Here is a 20,923-nt window from a genome sequence, read left to right as displayed (position 1 = left end):
ATAAAGTAGAATTTAAGAGAATTTTTTTTAAAAAACTCAGCATCTTTTTATTTGATAATAATATTAATTTCTAAAACACCACTTCGTATTACCGAAAATCTATAAGCCACACCATTTTCAGAAGCCAATAAACATATAATCATAAGTTTTAGAGCCAATTTTCCTACTCTTTGGTTCAGGTAATAAAACTTTGCCAACAACCTATTCCTTAAGATATTTTAAATTGGGTAATCGGTTTTCTCATAGTTCAGAAGAATTTTTATTTGTTTTCACGAACATAAATCTATTTTGTATATGACAATCAGAAAGAAAAACTTCTCACCACAACTTTAAAGGAGCATCAACCCTCAATAACATAACAATCATCATTTCTTTTAAAATTGTATTTTTCTTTCATTCTATACTATTACATTGTGGTGAATATGGTGGTGTTGTCTCATGAATTATTCCATATATTGTTCACAAAAAAGCACCACAAACATTAGAATCATACTCTCCACCTACATCAGTTCTAAGCCTTTTAAATTTTCTTATTAAGTTTATTTTCTACTCCAGCTTTTATAAATTTTAAATTTATCTTCAGCTTCCTATCGTCCCTCCTGGTCAGTGCGATGTGCCTTCTTCGATTCCTTTGGACGTTGTATTCTCTCGTTTCAATGTGTTGTCACGAGAGGAGCAACTGGTGGGAACAAAGGTCGGTGATGCTGATGTTGGTTTGGTGGAGCTTGTACCTTCTCTGGTTTGGGCCGGAGAGGCAGGGGACGGCCTAGGAAAATGCACAAGGGGAGAGGGCGACCCAAGAAAAAGAAGGGTCTTCAGGTCTTGATAGCTGAGGATAGTGATATGTCGGATATGGTAGAGTCACATGTAGACATTGAGGATTGTGTGCTTCCGGTCAAAGAGCAGAATCCTGATTACGTTTTTTAGAGGGCTCGACGCATGTTGGAGATGGGGAAATTTTGTGGACTTGTGTTTTCTGGTACTGACGAGGAGGCTCTTCATGCTTGTGTGGAGCATCTCAGGGCTACTCATCCGAAGAAGTATAGAGCATCTGGGAGTTTGCGTTGATTGGGTTGCGTGGTTTCAGTTTTGTTATTTTGGCGGTCCATTTGTGGGTATATCTTGTCGGTTGGCGTTTGTTGTTTTCGTTGTGTTACATTCGTTTTTGCTTTGCTTTGTATTTAATCCATTGTCGAGAGGATCTATATCTCGACTTCTTTTGTAACACCCCGATTTCGGTGGCGTCACTTTAGTAACCAAAGAAATAACTTAAGCGGAAAAACGTGAATTATTTTTTTTCGATAATGTAAGTAAAGACAGAAAGAGATGAAACTCTAAAACGAAGATAACAGAACTAATATACAATATGATTACAGCCCCCACTGTAAGTTGTAAACCACGTCACGAGTAAACCTCCAGTGACGGAAAGTAAAAGAGAGTAACGCCCGTAGGCAAAAGTACAAACCAAGGTAAAAATACTGTGTCCGCAACACTAAACCTCAAAATCTGAGAACAAGTTGGCCCAGCGGCCTAAGAAAAGACCCCCTAAATCCAACCAGCTCTCTGTGATCTCCATAGGAAACCACACAAAAAGCTACCGGTAGGAAACTACCCTGTCCCCAAAACTGAAGCATGACGGTCAGAGCATCGACACTACTCCTACACTAATCCCATCTCGAGTAAGTCGCTCGGTGGCCAGCGGGGTCGACCACCCCTGAACCGTAGTCCTCCTGATCAAGCTTCTTCAACCTAGTTTCCCCTGAAGGGTGAACCATCGTGAACCGGTCCGCCATACTCAACTGACAATGGCGTAGTCCGCCCAAACACACACAGAAGACGCGAGGGTCAACTCCAAAGAATTATATAAATAATAAAACCAGATATATAGGGTAATAATTATTTAGCCTCTCAGGCTTATACGTTTAGGGATAACATCCTAGGGTTGCATATATCACAATGAATATAAAGATCATAATAACAATTAGCATGCCTCAAGTAGGATAAACAGGTACCAATCACACTCAGCAACTAAGTCAGCATGTATGTTGCATGAAATGCAATGCTGTGTAACAAAATGCATTCCGGAAGAAGGATGGACACCATCGAGTCAGCCCTAACACCGGCCAAAGTGGGACCATTCCGCTCGGGCGTCTCTTACACCACACAAAAGTAGTCAGATCAGCAGTGAACCCGTAGGTCTGCCATTCCGTCTGCTACTGAGGACCACCGTAGTGTCCTAAATATGGAAATCCGGGTCTTATGACCATTTTGGAATCCACCGAGGTCCGGTAATCCGCCGTGTATTAACCTCAAAATGAGTGCATGAATGCAAGTGATTAGCCAAACAACGTCTCCGACCTCACTCGACACGTCGTCACGTGTTCTAGCTAACTTATTGTCTCTAAAAAGCCTACCCTAAGGCAAACGTCGATTCTGCGACAAAATGAATTAATCAAAAGAAGAAGATACTTTGGAACTCATGGTTCCCGGCTAAACTTTAGATAGCCAATCAATAAACTGCTCATCGAGCGAAAAGGTACCGAAGTACTTGGAAACTTATAGTCTCCGGCTAAACTTTAGATAGCCAAACAATAACCTGCTCAACGAGCGAAAAGGTACCGAAGTACTTGGAAACTTATAGTTCCTCAAAACTTGGACTCGACGACACTTCTCATATTTCCAAACTAATACTCAAGCTCTATGCTCTTATCTAAGGATGTTATTATTGTTCAAAGGATTTAGAAATTTATTAATGTCTTATGAATTTCCGTGATAAAATAGATTTCATTTAATCTTATAATACTTCCTAAGAGTTTTCAGAGATCCCATAATCTCAAATAATTCCCTGAGAAGGTCTCGATCCATTAAAACATAACAAGGTCCGAACTCCGTTCGTCCTTCTAAACTTTCTCAAAATCTCATAAAAATTCGGCATGACTTGCCCGCAATCCTCACTCCTCAGAATCTCAGGTGCACGTGGAATAGCATAAATAACACAGCTCAGTCAAAAGCATAACAGCATATTCCAACACATCCTAAGTTAACCATGTAGCACATAGCATGTGAATCATTTAGCACACAATATCATGGCATCAAGTACTCAACACGTTCGGCCGAAGCCTCAGAAATCATTTCAGACATTTAGCAATTAGGTGCATAACACATAAATCAAGTCGAATTTCATCGACACCTAAAGCATTATCTAGTAATTCAGAGAGTAGCCCTCACCTGTAACTCCTCCAGCGTTTTCCTCACAACCTCCTTCACGTTCCTCGCCTTGATCTCCAGGAAACTCCTCAAAAGAACCTTAAGCCAAAATCACAGAAATCAACACATTGAGTCAGAAACTCAGCAAGCAATAAGTCCTAGGGTTACACGGTACATTACAAACTCTGTGGTACGACAATCTAACGCGTTAAGACAAGTTTTCGAAAAATCGGATTTCCTCCCCCCTTGGTATAGCTCTCGGCCACTTTCCTTAATTGGGAGGGTCGATTTTTCTTCGATCAAACTTGGTTCCTAGGTTAACATAAGCCGTAACTAAGACGGTTCTAGGCTCGGAAAAATTTTCGGATCGAAAACTGATATAGGGGTAGTTTGGTCATTATTTTTAGCTCAAAATTTCAAAATTGGATTTTTGAAAAACAAATTGGATGGGGACGTCCACAACGACGTTTATGACGACAAATCCTACTAGCACTAAGCCAAGTCGATAGATTAGAGCGTAAAGGTTGCGACTTTGCCGAAAAATGGGTATTTAGGGTAGAAATTGATCCCGGCGGCATTTCGTCGACATTTGACAAAATCTAATCCGCAGAACACGCTCAGGAGCATGCAGGGAAGAAGTTTAGACACTGAAATCAGCGTATTTGAACAGTTTTTCAAAAACCTCAAAATTTTGAACTCAGAAAATCGTAGGAGAAATGGACAGAAACGACGATTCGAAGGAGAGTATAGTTTACCTACCTCGAGGTCTTCGATTAGTGACGATCGGTGAAGCAAACGGGCAAGAAACGACGAAGATCCGGATCTCTCTCTCTCTCTAGGAGCTCGCGGTTTTGGGGGAGGGGAAATGGGTTTTTTTGCAAAAAATCTAATTTTCAAGCTATTTATAGGTTTTGGAAAAAGCGGAAAAAAGATTTTTTTGCGATTCCGATTTTTCCTGCGCGTTCCTCTGCGCATTCTAAGATAGGTTATGGCGACAAAATTCCAGAACTCAAAACAGGATTCTTGGAATTAAACCAAAAGATCCAAAATCGGCATAAGTCGGTGTAAGTCGGATTATCCCGAAAAACTACTTTTTGCAGTGATCGTCGGATGAGAAAACTTCCTTCTGAAGAAAGATTAGGATTGACGAGAGAAATAGGAGAACGCGGGTGGAATCGTCTTTTGCAGCTCCGAATAGAAAAAGTCTTCATCGTCTGTCGATCTTAGGTTTTCTCGAACTATCAGGGATTCCGTTTCGGCAAACTTCCGAGAATTGGAATTTGACGTTCGTACTTTCCAGGATTTCGCATCGAAATAATTGTTTAAGGACGGAAAAGAGAAGTTCTAACATTTCTCTGAGGATTTTTGGAATTAGTTTCCATCGTGTCCTAAAGCGTAAATTAACTATTCACTAATACCTTTGACCTAGGATTAAGCGTATGTTAGTCGTGCTATAACTCTTATCGATTTTTCGATACATTCTTGGACTTTTCCTGAACCTTTTTCCTTCCCAAATTTATCTTAATCAAATAACTCTTTTATTTTATTCACTTATCCAAAGCGTTATAACTTGGGCCTTACATTACTACCCTCCAAAAAGAAAGTTTCGACCTCGAAACTTAAGGGTCAGTAAAAAGTTCTGGATACTGTTCCTTGATCTTTTCCTTCAGCTCCCACGTCGCATCGCCGGTGTCCTTGTTCCAAATAACCTTCACTAACTTGATCTCTTTACCCCTCAACTGCTTTATCCTTGTGTCACCAATGCTGATTGGCGGTGTCTCGAAAGACAAGTTATCCTTCAACTCAATGTCATCCAGCTCGATGACGTGCGTCGGATCAGCAATATACTTCCGCAGTTGTGACACATGGAATACATCGTGAACGTTTGATAGAAAAGGCGGTAGTGCGATCTGATAAGTTACCGGTCCTACACGACGAGTAATCTGATAAGGTCCAATGAACTTTGGCGTCAGCTTTCTTGACTTGATTGCTCGACCAACTCCTGTAGTCTGGGTAACTCGCAGAAACACATGATCTCCTTCTTCGAATTCCAGGGTTCTGCGCCTTTGATCTGCATAGCTCTTCTGTCTACTCTGAGAAGCCTTCATCTTCTCTCTGATCTGTTTAATCTTCTCAGTTGTCTGTTGCAGAAGTTCCGGTCCTACTAACAAATTCTCTCCATCTTGATACCAACATAAAGGTGTTCTACACTTGCGGCCATACAATGCCTCATACGGTGCCATACCTATGGTCGTATGAAAACTGTTGTTGTATGTGAACTCAATCAGTGGCATTAGGGTATCCCAACTGCCCTTGTTGCCTAACACGCAAGCTCGTAGCAAATCCTCCAATGATTGGATAGTTCTCTCTCAGTTTGCCCATCAGTCTGTGGATGATAAGCAGAACTTAATCTCAGCCTCGTTCCCAAAGCATTATGAATAGCTCCCCACAAATGTGAAGTAAACTTCGGGTCTCTATCGGAAACGATACTTGTTGGCACTCCATGAAGTCGCACAATCTCAGCTATATAAATCTCTGATAGCTTATCCACGTTGTACGTAGTTCTCACAGGTATGAAATGAGCCGACTTAGTCAATCGATCCACGACTACCCAAATCGAATCATATCCTTTTTGAGTTCTTGGCAACGCCACGACAAAATCCATCGATATGCTATCCCATTTCCATTGAGGTACATCCAAGCTCTGTAGCATACCTGAAGATTTCTGATGTTCCACCTTCGCCTTCTGACAGATTAAACATGCAGCTACATATTCTGCCACTTGTCTCTTCATCCCTGGCCACCAAAAATTCACCTTCAAGTCCTGATACATCTTTTTCATTCCAGGGTGAATGCTCAACTTGCTTTTGTGACCTTCGTCCATAATCAACCTCCTTAAGTCAGGGTTGTTAGGTACGCACACTCTATCCTTGCATCGCAGGATATTGTCACTCCCTACCTTGAATTCCGGGTCCTTACCCTGAATTACTAAATTCTTATTTTCCGAGTAAAAATTCATCTTGTAACTGTTGGTCTCGGATTTCTTCCATCAATCCATTGGTGATCTTGATCGTCCCAAACTTCAGTTCTCCCTCAGATGCTCTCACATCTAAGCTCAAATCTCAAAATTGTTCCAGCAGTTGCAGCTCCTTAACCATCATTGATGAGATATGCATCTTCCTGCTCAATGCATCAGTAACGACATTAGCCTTTCCAGGATGGTATTGTAAGGTAAAATCGTAATCCTTGAGAAATTCCATCAAGCGTCGTTGTCTCATGTTCAACTCCTTCTGGTCAAACAAGTACTTTCAGCTCTATGTCGTCCTGCTCGACCACTCGTGTCGGTTCTATGTTGGAAATAACATTGGTTGACGCTACGTGCAATTGCACAACCTTAACCACTTGATCCTTTACTTTTGTTCGTCCAAAAATTCTGCTTAAACTCAGTACACCTCTGGCATTCCAGAGTGAATGTTCAACCTGTCCTCGTGATCTCCACTCATGATTCAAAACTTACTCGATCGCTCTATAACTCATAGACGAACTATTCCCTTGGAATCTACTAGTCCATTAACGTCGATTCCAACTTCGTAACTATCCTCATTCGCACCATGAAATCAATCTTCTACTTAGTCATCACTCAAAGTAAAACTCGACGTGAGTCTTAATACCTTGTGCATCGCTAGACCCAATCCCTTTTAACATCCATTCATCAGCAACTTATAAGCTAATCACCATCTTAATATCTTACAATCCATTATTGTCATCTCCCCTTTTTCGAGACTTCCCTTACTTGAACCATAAAACCAACCTTCACTTATTCACAACCCACTTTACAATTACCTAAAATCCTTAACACTTCCCCCAAATCCGAACTTATTCCCTAAAAGATCAAACCATAGCTGTACCTCAGGAAACTTAACTAGTCATTTTATCATCCGATCCCTCAACATTCGGAGGTTTAACTACAATCATTAATGCCAACACCACTAAATCTCTGATTCGAACATGATTTTCACCTCCCAAGGTCAATCTTAACCCTTAAATCCTCACTTAACTTAGTGAAATTCACTTGCTAACCCCAGCATGCAATATCGGAATCCATAACAAAGTTCCATTCACTCTTAGACTCTAAGAAATTTGTCCACATATAACAACCTCAAGTATTAATCTTAATACTAACTCTTTATTTCCGTAACTAGATCGTCCTCCCATCAATCCGATACTTAGTCTCTCGATCAAAACCTGACAAACCTTGAGTCCTACGCACTTAAGACAAGAATTCATAGACTTAAAACCCAAACTTTCACCACGTTTGGACCTCAAATGTCCTTTAATTCTTCAATACTTCTTAAATGAATATCCATTTCTTAAACTATAACTCCTCCCCAAAGGAAATCAATTACTTAACAAAAACTTTACTTCCCGACTCCACTAATCCTCGATCCAATCAAATTAATCTTACCAATCCATCTATCAAAGTCCATTGCCAGTTCTGATTCCGAATATCACCCCCTCAATATTAAGTTGATCAGGCCTAATACATCGAAGGTGAAGATTTAGAAAAACCCACTGGAACAGTCGATGAGTTCCTAACATCCAGTAGTCACAGAGATCTTGATATTAAATCCTCAATGATGCCGCTACGGAACTACACGCTCTCGACATCATACATATACTATCCATACGGAATCTCCCTGAGATTCATCCTTCAGCTTCTAGCTTCTTGTTAAACGCATCGGTGCAAGACTGCTTTCTAGGCTTAACGTGTTATTCTGAACCTCGTGTAACTTCTATAGTTTAAACACGAGCAATGGTCAAATAAAGTATTATTAGGCGTAATTACTATAAGGTCAAAGCTTAAACAATATAAGTAAAATAGGTGCGTTACATGTGCTACGAGAGTAATGGAGCGTATTATACTAGAATGAGAAAGAATAGTTAGAAGGTTACCATCGTTATTGCGCTCTCCTCTGGTTAATCCCTCAGCTCCTTCACCGTCCATGATATAAACCCTTCCTTCAGCAGCAGGGCGCTTTCCCCTTACGGTGTTAACAAACGGCTCAACCTTGGGTGTCTTGCAGTTGTTGGCCAGATGTCCTGGTAGATCACACTTGAAACACCTCGGCTTCCCCTTCGGGCATTTCGTGGAGTAGTGCCCAATCTCCCCGCATCTGTAACATGACACTTGTTTCTTTTCCCCTCTGACCATGGCAGGAAGCTTGCCCTTCATCTTGTTGTCAGACGGTCCTGCCTGGAACGTCCTACAGTTTACAGCCAAATGTCCACGTTGTTTGCACTTGCAGCATTTTGGTCCAGTCATTGGGCACTGAAAGGCGTAGTGTCCAAGTCTCCCACAACGGTAGCATGTCACAGCCTCCTGGAAATTAGTTGCGGTCGTTAACTTGCATGATCCTGGGGTAGGGTCTCTTCCCTCGGGATGCTGGTATGGCTTCCACTGCCGGTACTCCTGTGGATCTGACCTCACTGGTCCTCCAGCTCCAGCTCGATCCAATCCACTATGCTGGTACTTGGACGCCTCGATTAGCGGTTGAGGTCGTTCACGTGCAGCCTCCTCAGCGCGTCTGTAAGCGTCCTCAGCAGCCTGATTCATCATTGCCTCAATCATGGTAGCTATTGCCTTTGCCATCCTGTCAAGGCTTACCATCCTATGCTTAGTCAAACAAACAGTTAGTACCCATCACAAGATAGTCTCTGGCACAACTATACAATATGATCAAGCAATAACTTCAATCAATTCTAAGCGACAAATCGCTTGGCAGACAATCAATTTTTACTCTTTGCAGAGTCACACAACCTAGCACAGAAGACCTATTCCCCAAAGACTCCCGAAAGACTCGACAAGCTCTGATACCACAATGTAACACCCCGATTTCGGTGGCGTCACTTTAGTAACCAAAGAAATAACTTAAGCGGAAAAACGTGAATTATTTTTTTTCGATAATGTAAGTAAAGACAGAAAGAGATGAAACTCTAAAACGAAGATAACAGAACTAATATACAATATGATTACAGCCCCCACTGTAAGTTGTAAACCACGTCACGAGTAAACCTCCAGTGACGGAAAGTAAAAGAGAGTAACGCCCGTAGGCAAAAGTACAAACCAAGGTAAAAATACTGTGTCCGCAACACTAAACCTCAAAATCTGAGAACAAGTTGGCCCAGCGGCCTAAGAAAAGACCCCCTAAATCCAACCAGCTCTCTGTGATCTCCATAGGAAACCACACAAAAAGCTACCGGTAGGAAACTACCCTGTCCCCAAAACTGAAGCATGACGGTCAGAGCATCGACACTACTCCTACACTAATCCCATCTCGAGTAAGTCGCTCGGTGGCCAGCGGGGTCGACCACCCCTGAACCGTAGTCCTCCTGATCAAGCTTCTTCAACCTAGTTTCCCCTGAAGGGTGAACCATCGTGAACCGGTCCGCCATACTCAACTGACAATGGCGTAGTCCTCCCAAACACACACAGAAGACGCGAGGGTCAACTCCAAAGAATTATATAAATAATAAAACCAGATATATAGGGTAATAATTATTTAGCCTCTCAGGCTTATACGTTTAGGGATAACATCCTAGGGTTGCATATATCACAATGAATATAAAGATCATAATAACAATTAGCATGCCTCAAGTAGGATAAACAGGTACCAATCACACTCAGCAACTAAGTCAGCATGTATGTTGCATGAAATGCAATGCTGGGTAACAAAATGCATTCCGGAAGAAGGATGGACACCATCGAGTCAGCCCTAACACCGGACAAAGTGGGACCATTCCGCTCGGGCGTCTCTTACACCACACAAAAGTAGTCAGATCAGCAGTGAACCCGTAGGTCTGCCATTCCGTCTGCTACTGAGGACCACCGTAGTGTCCTAAATATGGAAATCCGGGTCTTATGACCATTTTGGAATCCACCGAGGTCCGGTAATCCGCCGTGTATTAACCTCAAAATGAGTGCATGAATGCAAGTGATTAGCCAAACAACGTCTCCGACCTCACTCGACACGTCGTCACGTGTTCTAGCTAACTTATTGTCTCTAAAAAGCCTACCCTAAGGCAAACGTCGATTCTGCGACAAAATGAATTAATCAAAAGAAGAAGATACTTTGGAACTCATGGTTCCCGGCTAAACTTTAGATAGCCAATCAATAAACTGCTCATCGAGCGAAAAGGTACCGAAGTACTTGGAAACTTATAGTCTCCGGCTAAACTTTAGATAGCCAAACAATAACCTGCTCAACGAGCGAAAAGGTACCGAAGTACTTGGAAACTTATAGTTCCTCAAAACTTGGACTCGACGACACTTCTCATATTTCCAAACTAATACTCAAGCTCTATGCTCTTATCTAAGGATGTTATTATTGTTCAAAGGATTTAGAAATTTATTAATGTCTTATGAATTTCCGTGATAAAATAGATTTCATTTAATCTTATAATACTTCCTAAGAGTTTTCAGAGATCCCATAATCTCAAATAATTCCCTGAGAAGGTCTCGATCCATTAAAACATAACAAGGTCCGAACTCCGTTCGTCCTTCTAAACTTTCTCAAAATCTCATAAAAATTCGGCATGACTTGCCCGCAATCCTCACTCCTCAGAATCTCAGGTGCACGTGGAATAGCATAAATAACACAGCTCAGTCAAAAGCATAACAGCATATTCCAACACATCCTAAGTTAACCATGTAGCACATAGCATGTGAATCATTTAGCACACAATATCATGGCATCAAGTACTCAACACGTTCGGCCGAAGCCTCAGAAATCATTTCAGACATTTAGCAATTAGGTGCATAACACATAAATCAAGTCGAATTTCATCGACACCTAAAGCATTATCTAGTAATTCAGAGAGTAGCCCTCACCTGTAACTCCTCCAGCGTTTTCCTCACAACCTCCTTCACGTTCCTCGCCTTGATCTCCAGGAAACTCCTCAAAAGAACCTTAAGCCAAAATCACAGAAATCAACACATTGAGTCAGAAACTCAGCAAGCAATAAGTCCTAGGGTTACACGGTACATTACAAACTCTGTGGTACGACAATCTAACGCGTTAAGACAAGTTTTCGAAAAATCGGATTTCCTCCCCCCTTGGTATAGCTCTCGGCCACTTTCCTTAATTGGGAGGGTCGATTTTTCTTCGATCAAACTTGGTTCCTAGGTTAACATAAGCCGTAACTAAGACGGTTCTAGGCTCGGAAAAATTTTCGGATCGAAAACTGATATAGGGGTAGTTTGGTCATTATTTTTAGCTCAAAATTTCAAAATTGGATTTTTGAAAAACAAATTGGATGGGGACGTCCACAACGACGTTTATGACGACAAATCCTACTAGCACTAAGCCAAGTCGATAGATTAGAGCGTAAAGGTTGCGACTTTGCCGAAAAATGGGTATTTAGGGTAGAAATTGATCCCGGCGGCATTTCGTCGACATTTGACAAAATCTAATCCGCAGAACACGCTCAGGAGCATGCAGGGAAGAAGTTTAGACACTGAAATCAGCGTATTTGAACAGTTTTTCAAAAACCTCAAAATTTTGAACTCAGAAAATCGTAGGAGAAATGGACAGAAACGACGATTCGAAGGAGAGTATAGTTTACCTACCTCGAGGTCTTCGATTAGTGACGATCGGTGAAGCAAACGGGCAAGAAACGACGAAGATCCGGATCTCTCTCTCTCTCTAGGAGCTCGCGGTTTTGGGGGAGGGGAAATGGGTTTTTTTGCAAAAAATCTAATTTTCAAGCTATTTATAGGTTTTGGAAAAAGCGGAAAAAAGATTTTTTTGCGATTCCGATTTTTCCTGCGCGTTCCTCTGCGCATTCTAAGATAGGTTCTGGCGACAAAATTCCAGAACTCAAAACAGGATTCTTGGAATTAAACCAAAAGATCCAAAATCGGCATAAGTCGGTGTAAGTCGGATTATCCCGAAAAACTACTTTTTGCAGTGATCGTCGGATGAGAAAACTTCCTTCTGAAGAAAGATTAGGATTGACGAGAGAAATAGGAGAACGCGGGTGGAATCGTCTTTTGCAGCTCCGAATAGAAAAAGTCTTCATCGTCTGTCGATCTTAGGTTTTCTCGAACTATCAGGGATTCCGTTTCGGCAAACTTCCGAGAATTGGAATTTGACGTTCGTACTTTCCAGGATTTCGCATCGAAATAATTGTTTAAGGACGGAAAAGAGAAGTTCTAACATTTCTCTGAGGATTTTTGGAATTAGTTTCCATCGTGTCCTAAAGCGTAAATTAACTATTCACTAATACCTTTGACCTAGGATTAAGCGTATGTTAGTCGTGCTATAACTCTTATCGATTTTTCGATACATTCTTGGACTTTTCCTGAACCTTTTTCCTTCCCAAATTTATCTTAATCAAATAACTCTTTTATTTTATTCACTTATCCAAAGCGTTAAAACTTGGGCCTTACATCTTTCGCATTCAATAAACTTTTTCTTTCTAAAAAAAAATTATCTTCAGCTTCACCTTTAGATCTTAGTAGATAAACATAAGTATATCTCAAAGTAACAACATAAAAGAACTCAAACTAAGGAGATATGAAAAAGAAGAAGGTTATTTTGTATATTCCTTCTTAAAGAAAGTACGCACATGTGAGAACATCCCAAATTGAATGACCTAGCTTTACTTCTTCCTTTTTCTCTACTTCAGTTTACCAAAAGGGGTGAGGTTGACCTTCTTTCGGTTGTACCTTTTCTACCTAGCTCATTCTCCTGGTCAAAAGCCACAACTACTCAGCTCTTTGGCTATTAGCAAGAAGATGATAAGAGCAACAACAGATACTTCTCTCTAATTAGCGATAGGGGTTGTCAGCCAATAGAGCGATAAAAGCAAGATAGCCAGAAGCGGGGATCAATTGATTGAAATGGACCTTACGAAATACGCACTCTATTGACTCACGAAATGGATCACACAAATTTCTTTAAACATGTTTTTGAAGAAATTTTTTAAGAAATACCAATTCCACTACCTTCTTGTTCTAGTCTAGGATCCTTGTTCTATTTATTATTAAAAATTAGTCCTTTATAAAGACAACAACATGCTAATGACTGGAAGGGCGAGAGATAGAAGAGAAAATCCAAAACAACGACCAACAAATACCGTAATTACATAGATAACCGATCTTCCATTTTTCCATATTTAAGGCTTTAAGGCGAACTGTATGGCGATCGGAAAGAATGACAACTTCCCCTTGTTTGGTAGCATCTCAAGGGTCTTTGTTCAACGAAATCATAATCTCAGGAGACGTTTTCACTTCGAATTCATTCATTTCCTTTCTCAAGAGCAAGCTTCCTCTGCTATCACTGCACTCGATGGCCTCAAGGTGAAGCGGCCTCCCTCTTAGTGGCACCGTCCAGGTTCCCAAGAGAAGAGTTGCAGCCCCCTGTTTTTCAAGCTGCTTGCATAAATGACACAACTTTGAGGGTGGCATTTCATTTCAGAACTAGAGGGTTGTCTTTGGGTGAGTGGATATGGTCTCGGAGACGGAAAAAGGATATTGTTATGATGAAAGGATCGCTATTGTTTTCCTCTTCCCTGAGGTAGTTAGTCGACGTCTTGATGTTTCTGCAGTTGTTTATGGGGAGGCAACCACGCTTCAGTGCTCTTTGCCTACTTTAGGGAATGACCAGACTAGAGGGAGTGGAGTGGATGTCGTCGGCCTTGGGGCGGAGGAGAACAATGTCACGTCTGCTTTCGAGAGTCCTTTATCACGGAGGGTGATGGGACGAGGGCACCTTCTTTGTCCCCTTCCATCCCTCAGCTTTCTCATCAATAAGTGGCGGTGAAACTTCCCAGTCCACGAGACATACCAAAGAATGTTGGGAAAAAGGGAAGCGAGAAGGTCCCTCCAACGACTTTGATTCTTGGAAAAGTGGTGTTAAAGGGGAAAAAGTTGATGGTCTTTTCTCAGGAGTTGTCAAATCCTTTCAACGTTATGACTCGTGCGAGGAGAGTTATCCTGTTGGGAAAGCGCCTTCGCTTGACGTACAATTGCACATACATACCCAAGGTGAGATCACAACTCAAATTATGGAGAAGCGCCTTCGCTTAACGTACTATTTACATATAAATATATTTCTTTGTTTTATTTTAATTTTTTTTTTGTCTAAATTTATTATTGGCTTAATTGCATTTTTCGTCCATGATCTATACCCTTTGTGCAACTTTAGTCCCATTTAATTAAAACGAGCAATTTTGGTACATGAAAGATCATAATGCGATAATTGGGTCCTTCCGTTAGTCTGCCGCTAAATTGCTAACGATCATTACCCACCTGGACGTCATTAATGACATGGACCTGCCATCTGGATGCCACATCATAAATAAAACAAATAAATAAAAAACTTAAAAAAAGAAATTTTAAATAATAGTACAATTAAACCCAATTAGACCGTCCAAACAAAAACCAATTAAAACTTTATTTTGGGTAGCAACCAATCACACTTCTTTTTCTTCATATAAGACTCATGAACCTTTTTTTATCCGGAAAAAAAATCAATAACGTTTCCTAATGAAATAAAATTCATTGATTTGGAAAACTTTCTTCATGTTCATCTCCCCCTTCATCCTTAACATTCCACCTTCATCCTTTTTCTCTGAAAACCCCACCCCTCTGCATGCTTTTCCTGTGGCGCCACCACCCAAATACCCATCGGTGACAAACCCAAACCCTCCACCTCCAGCTGTGTCCAACCATCCCTTCTCCCCCGCCTCTGTGTTTTAGCTTCCTCCTCTTCCCCTTTTTTTTGATTTTTTCGGACTGATTCATCTCCTTCCATGGCTGATATGGATGTTGGGTCGGTGGAGAATGTAAGATCAAGGTTTGATCAGTGGTTTCATCTCTATATTTTGATGATTACAATTAAGGTTTGTGATGATGAACAATTGTGGTACCCTAACGTTTGTCTCTTCTAGTTGTGACAAACAGGTTCTGATTCTGACCCAAGCTTATTCATTCAGAAGATAAAGACCCAAGGGTAGCTAAAAGAGAGTTGAAAAGCTTACCATGTTCGCTCAGAACAGTGGCAAATCCTTCAGAAGTTCTGAAGATAGAAGCTCTCAAGAGGTACTGAAGAACCAGAGTCAAAAGTTCTGAAGACCAGATGTTCCAGCGGAACGGTCCAGAAGTAGAAGACTCAAGTTCTGAAGACCTGCAAGAAGTTGGTTCTGAAGACCCTAGCTATTCTAGCTCTGGCATTCAAAAGTTCTGAGGAACTTGTCCAGAAGCAGAAGTTGCAAGGTCAGAGGATCCAAGCTTCCGTCTGACTCTGATCAGAAGCTTCACCAATGTCCATCTGAAGCACTCCAGATCATAAGTCAGCTGGTGAAAGGACAGGTCGCTGTCATAGTACACATCGTACTATCATAGCCTGTCCGCCACCTACCTTGTTTAGCCTAGCAGTCTGATATCACAAGATTTCCACTCCAACGGACAAAACCCTAGCAACAACTACATCATATGCCTTGGAGTATATAAGGGCTGAAGATAGAAGAAAAAAGCTAAGAAACTTTGCTGAAACCATTCAACTTATTCTAACTGATCTCTTAGCAATATTTCTTCACTGTTCTTAAACATCTGAGTTTATCATTAGCTTTTCAGAAGCATTTCTTGTAAACCCAAAAGTCTTTACAAACACTTTGTAAGTTCCTTGAGAGACCAAGCTTGGTCGGATCTTGAGAGGACTGAATCAAGGTTGATTCAGTGTTTAGCTAGTCTTGAGAGGATCGGTAGATCAACTTCTTGAGAGTATACTAGTGAGAAAATCAGTGTATTGTTAGTCACTTAGCAGGTTGCAAGTGCAGTTGTGACACTCATTGATTTTAGTGAATTGCCTTCATCAGAAGAAGGAAGAAATCACCTTCACGGTGGACTGGATTAGCTTGAGCTTTTATCTCAAGTGAACCAGGATAAAATACGTGTGTGCTCTACTTCATATTCTTTAGCACCTAGTTCTTATCCTTGAGTTTGCAAAAAGTTTAAAAGGGAAACCTTTATTGAAAAACTCTATTCAAACCCCCCTCCCCTTTCTAGTGTTTTTCGCACCTTCAGAGGAAGTGTTTTCGGTGGGGTTGAAAAGGGATTGGTGAGTTCCCGGAAGAAGAAGAAGAAGAAGAAGAAGAAGGAGAAGAAGAAGAAGAAGAAGAGAGTGTGGCTGTGAGATGATTGAGTGGAGGTGGTGAGGTGGAGAAGAAGAAGAAGAAGAAGAAGGGGTGGTGGTGATGTCGAGAGATGAAGGAGGTTGAAGAATCAACGTTGTAATTTTTAATTTTATTTAATTTCAACTTTTTTTTAATTACGTGGAGTCCTATATGGAATCCTAGTGGCACTAGTGTCAGTGACACATCATTAATGAGCGCCACATATGCCAATTTAGACGGAGAGCTGACGGAAGGACTCAATTGTCACATCTTGAACTTTGCTATACTAAAATTGCTCATTTTAAACAAATGAGACCAAAATGGCATAAGAGGTATAGATCAAGGATAAAAAAAATGCAATTAAGCCTTTATTATTAATAACCGTATGCTTTGGAAAAAGCTTGTAAATAATATTTGTATTAAAAATACTTAAAAAATACTTTAATAATATACTTAAAATATTTTTATACATAAAAAATAGTAATAATTTATATTGATTATTTTTTCAAAAGTACATCAACATGTGATTAATAGTTAAAGTTAAAATAATATAAATATTATTTTTAATGTATAAGAATATGGAAATTTTTACAATTAGTTAGAAATATTTTTTTTTAGAAAATGAAAGATATATTATTAATAAGAAAGCCTGAGCCAAAGAAGCAAACCAGGCAAAGTACAAGTTACATGAGGCTGAGAAACAAAAACCCACTACCAACCCGCAAAATGGCAAAAGCGCAAGAAAGAGCCTCATTAAAACCTTACTAGGAAAAACCCATTGGGATAAAAACCTAGCAAGGAAAAAGAGTACCACAATCTTGGGACAGCCATTTTGCATCAAGATACAATAGGAATCAGCCCCTACAATCATGAAAAAATTCCAGGAGTGTCATACTGTTTATTTTCGTTTAACAGCAGTGACAACAACAACAGAACATCACCGGCATGGTTTCAAATGTAAAATTTTCGAATTTCAGCAACCAGCAACAGCAACAGCACCAGCCAACAGCAGCAACAACAGCACCAGCCAACAGCAACAGCAACAGCACCAGCAAAGTTCAACAGCAATATCAAAACAGTAACAACAGCCAACAGCCACAGCAAAAACAGCAGCAGCATTATTAACTTCAACAGCAACAACAACTTCCAAAATTCCAAGTTTAATGCATCCGCCAATCCTCCTATAGCCCGCAAACAAATAAAACAAGACCAAATAACAGCACCAGTGCTATTAAACACCTATTGACCCCTGAAAAAGCCACACCGGTTCCACGCACAAGCATCCTAGCTTCGCCAATTCATCCGCCTCTGTATTCCCTTCTCTCAAGATATGGTTGACCCCCTTGCAAGACACAACCGACATCAAGTAATCAATCAAATTCAACTCATTTGTGAGCTTCCAAGGCCTCATTTTCTCTCCTTTTACCCAACCAACAACAAGAGTAGAGTCACTCTCAATTTCCACTGAAAATACCAGAAATTGTTGGCAAAACAAAATAGCATACAAAATGGCTAAAACCTCGGCCTCATCAGCTCGCTGAACCTCAACTTTCTTGGAAAATTTTCCTACCACAGTCCCAACACTATTCCTCAACACGCCACCAACACCAGCACAGCCAGACTGAAAAGAACCATCCACATTAAATTTTTAAAGCATACCTTGTGGTGGTTTCCAAGGCACTACAGGTCGAACTCGAACGCTACCCTCAACATCAATTTCTGTAAAGCCTCTGGCAAATTGATCCGCCCCATACGGACACTCCTTCCACCACGCCTTTATCCAGGAAAATAGCAAAAACATATGAGACTCCCAATCATCTTCTAGATCAAAAGGTTTGTCATTAAAGAGCGCATTATTACGGGCCATCCATATCACCCAGCAAATTGCGTACGGAATCAATTCCCATAACACTCTTGAAGTGCTTCTTCGTAGTGTTGACCATTCTGCCAAACATGCATGAATTGAACCCGGCAATGACCACCACACACCCTCCCTATTCAACACCGCTGCCCACAAATGCCAAACCCTTGGGCAATGCAAAAAAAGATGCGCTACCGACTCTGTGACTGATAAGCATAAGACACAAATCATTCCATCCTCCAAAGCCACCCCACGATTCACCAGATTCTCCTTTGTGGCAATCATGTTCTTCTGAACCTGCCATAAAAACAAAGCAATTTTTGAAGGTAAAATAGGCCTTAGAAATTTTGGAACAGACCACCCATCCTCTGTGAACCACCTCGCCTCAACAACAGCACATAAGGATTTAACACTAAATAACCCCATGTTGTCATGCTTCCAAACCATACAGTCAACAGTTGCATTTTCCCCCTGCTTAGGAACCAAACTCTGTAAGTGGCACATAAATTCATCATAATGTTGGCGCTCCCATCCCAAGAAATCACGTTGAAAAGTTATGTTCCAGACCCATTTATGGCCTACAGTAGTACCACATTCCATAATAGTTTCCCGCTTATGCGTTGCCAATGCAAATACCCGAGGGAACACAAGCCTGAGAGGACCAGAACCTGTCCAATGATCAAGCCAAAATAATACACCTGCCCCTCTACCAACCTGACAAGCTAAACCGTCCCTGAACACGCTCCCAACCAGCCCACTGTCTCGCCATACAGTACACACATCCATTAGCGGAGTCGAAAATTTTTTAAGAACCAGATTGTCCAAATTTAATGAAATTCGTTCCATGGGCAGCCCATATTTTTTACATATCACCATGCGCCACAAAGCATCTTTCTCCCTACCAAAGCGCCAAACCCATTTCAAAAGCATGGCTCTATTTTTCCACTCTAGAAAACCGACTCCTAAACCACCATACCGTGTCCCCTTGCACAAATCCTCCCATGCAACCCACATAATTTTGTTTTCACCTGCAGCTCCCCCCCACAAAAAGCGCCTCATGATCCGTTCCATTCGCAAGATGATCCCCTTCTGAGCTTTATATATAGCCATATAATAAAGAGGAATAGCATTCAGAACTGATTTCACAAGCACCAGACGCCCACTCAATGATAAAAAGCGGGAACTCCATAGACCCAACTTCTCAGTTAACCTCTCCAGAACCGGATTCCAAAAAGACAACCTCCTGGGATTACCTCCAAGAGGAGCCCCAAGATACATAAAAGGTAGGGAGCCTACCTTAAAATTCCACCAACTTGCTGTCTCTTGTACCGTAGATGAAAGCGCATTTACCCCGTAGACCGCTGAATTGCTAAAATTAACTTTCAGGCCTGAACAAAACAAGAAGACTTCTACCGCCAAGGCCAAATTTTGGTACTGTTGCTGGTCGTAATCTGTAAAAAATAGAGAATCATATGCAAACTGTAAATGATTAATTCGTAGCCCAGGAGCCACTTCCACCCCACAAGGGGCATCACCTTCTAGCAACTGATTCAACATACATTACATCCCATTCGCCACAATATTAAAAAAGAGAGGGGATAAAGGATCTCCCTGCCGCAAGCCTTTTTGGATTGTAAAAAATTCAGAAGGAGATCCATTAACCAAGACCGTCAAAGAAGCTGTTGAAACACAACTTTGCATCCATCGAATCCATCTTCCCCCAAAACCCATCTCTTGCAGAAGCTCCAGCAAGAAACCCCATTCAACATTATCATAGGCCTTCGCAAAATCAATTTTAAATAGCAAACCTCCTTCTGGCCTTGAGCTCATGGAATGAACAATTTCACTAGCAATCAAAGAACAATCTGCAATCTGACGGCCTGCTGTGAAAGCAAACTGATTCTGGCTGAGCAAACCGGGAAGAGCCAGACTCAGGCGAACAGACAGCACCTTGGCCAACAATTTATACACGCTTCCAATTAAACTAATGGGCCTGTAATCAGAAATCTCTTCTTGTTGACCACCTTTGGGTATTAAGGCAATAAAGGTAGAATTCAATCCCTTGACGATGCGACCTGAATGATAAAAATCATTGAAAAAATTAAGCAGATCATCCTTCACTAAATTCCAGAATTTTTTTAAAAATTTCATACTGAAACCATCCGGTCCTGGTGCTCTATTCCCATAAAAAAAATTTCACTACTTCCCAAATTTCATCAAAAGTAAAAGCTGCTTCCAATTATTGATTCTCCGTTGTGGTCACTTTTCTGAGGTTCACGTTCTGAAGCCAAGGCCTAGGCACTTCTGATGTACGGAAAATTTTCTGAAAGTGATCCCGCATAGCCTGCTTAATCTCTGCTGGTGTCGTTAGAAGCCTACCTTCATATTTAAGCTGAGTTATATTTCTCTTCACTGTGCGTGCCTTGCAAACACGATGAAAATATTTTGTGTTCCTATCACCCTCCTTCAACCAGCGCACCCTCGACTTCTGACGCCACATTCTCTCCTCCTCCATATACGCCCTCCATAAGGCCTCAAGGATTTCCCTCATTTCCTTTGTCAATACCTCTGTTCCCCTCTAGTTTTCTAGTGCCCCCATCACCTCCTGCAATCTATGTTCTAATGAAACAATTTTCTCAACTCCCCAAGCCCCTCTCCCCTTGCGCCACTCTCGTATTT

Source organism: Lotus japonicus, chromosome 2, assembly GCF_012489685.1.
Source record: "Lotus japonicus ecotype B-129 chromosome 2, LjGifu_v1.2".
Lineage (NCBI taxonomy): Eukaryota > Viridiplantae > Streptophyta > Magnoliopsida > Fabales > Fabaceae > Lotus > Lotus japonicus.
Note: the sequence above shows the minus strand (reverse complement) of the source record.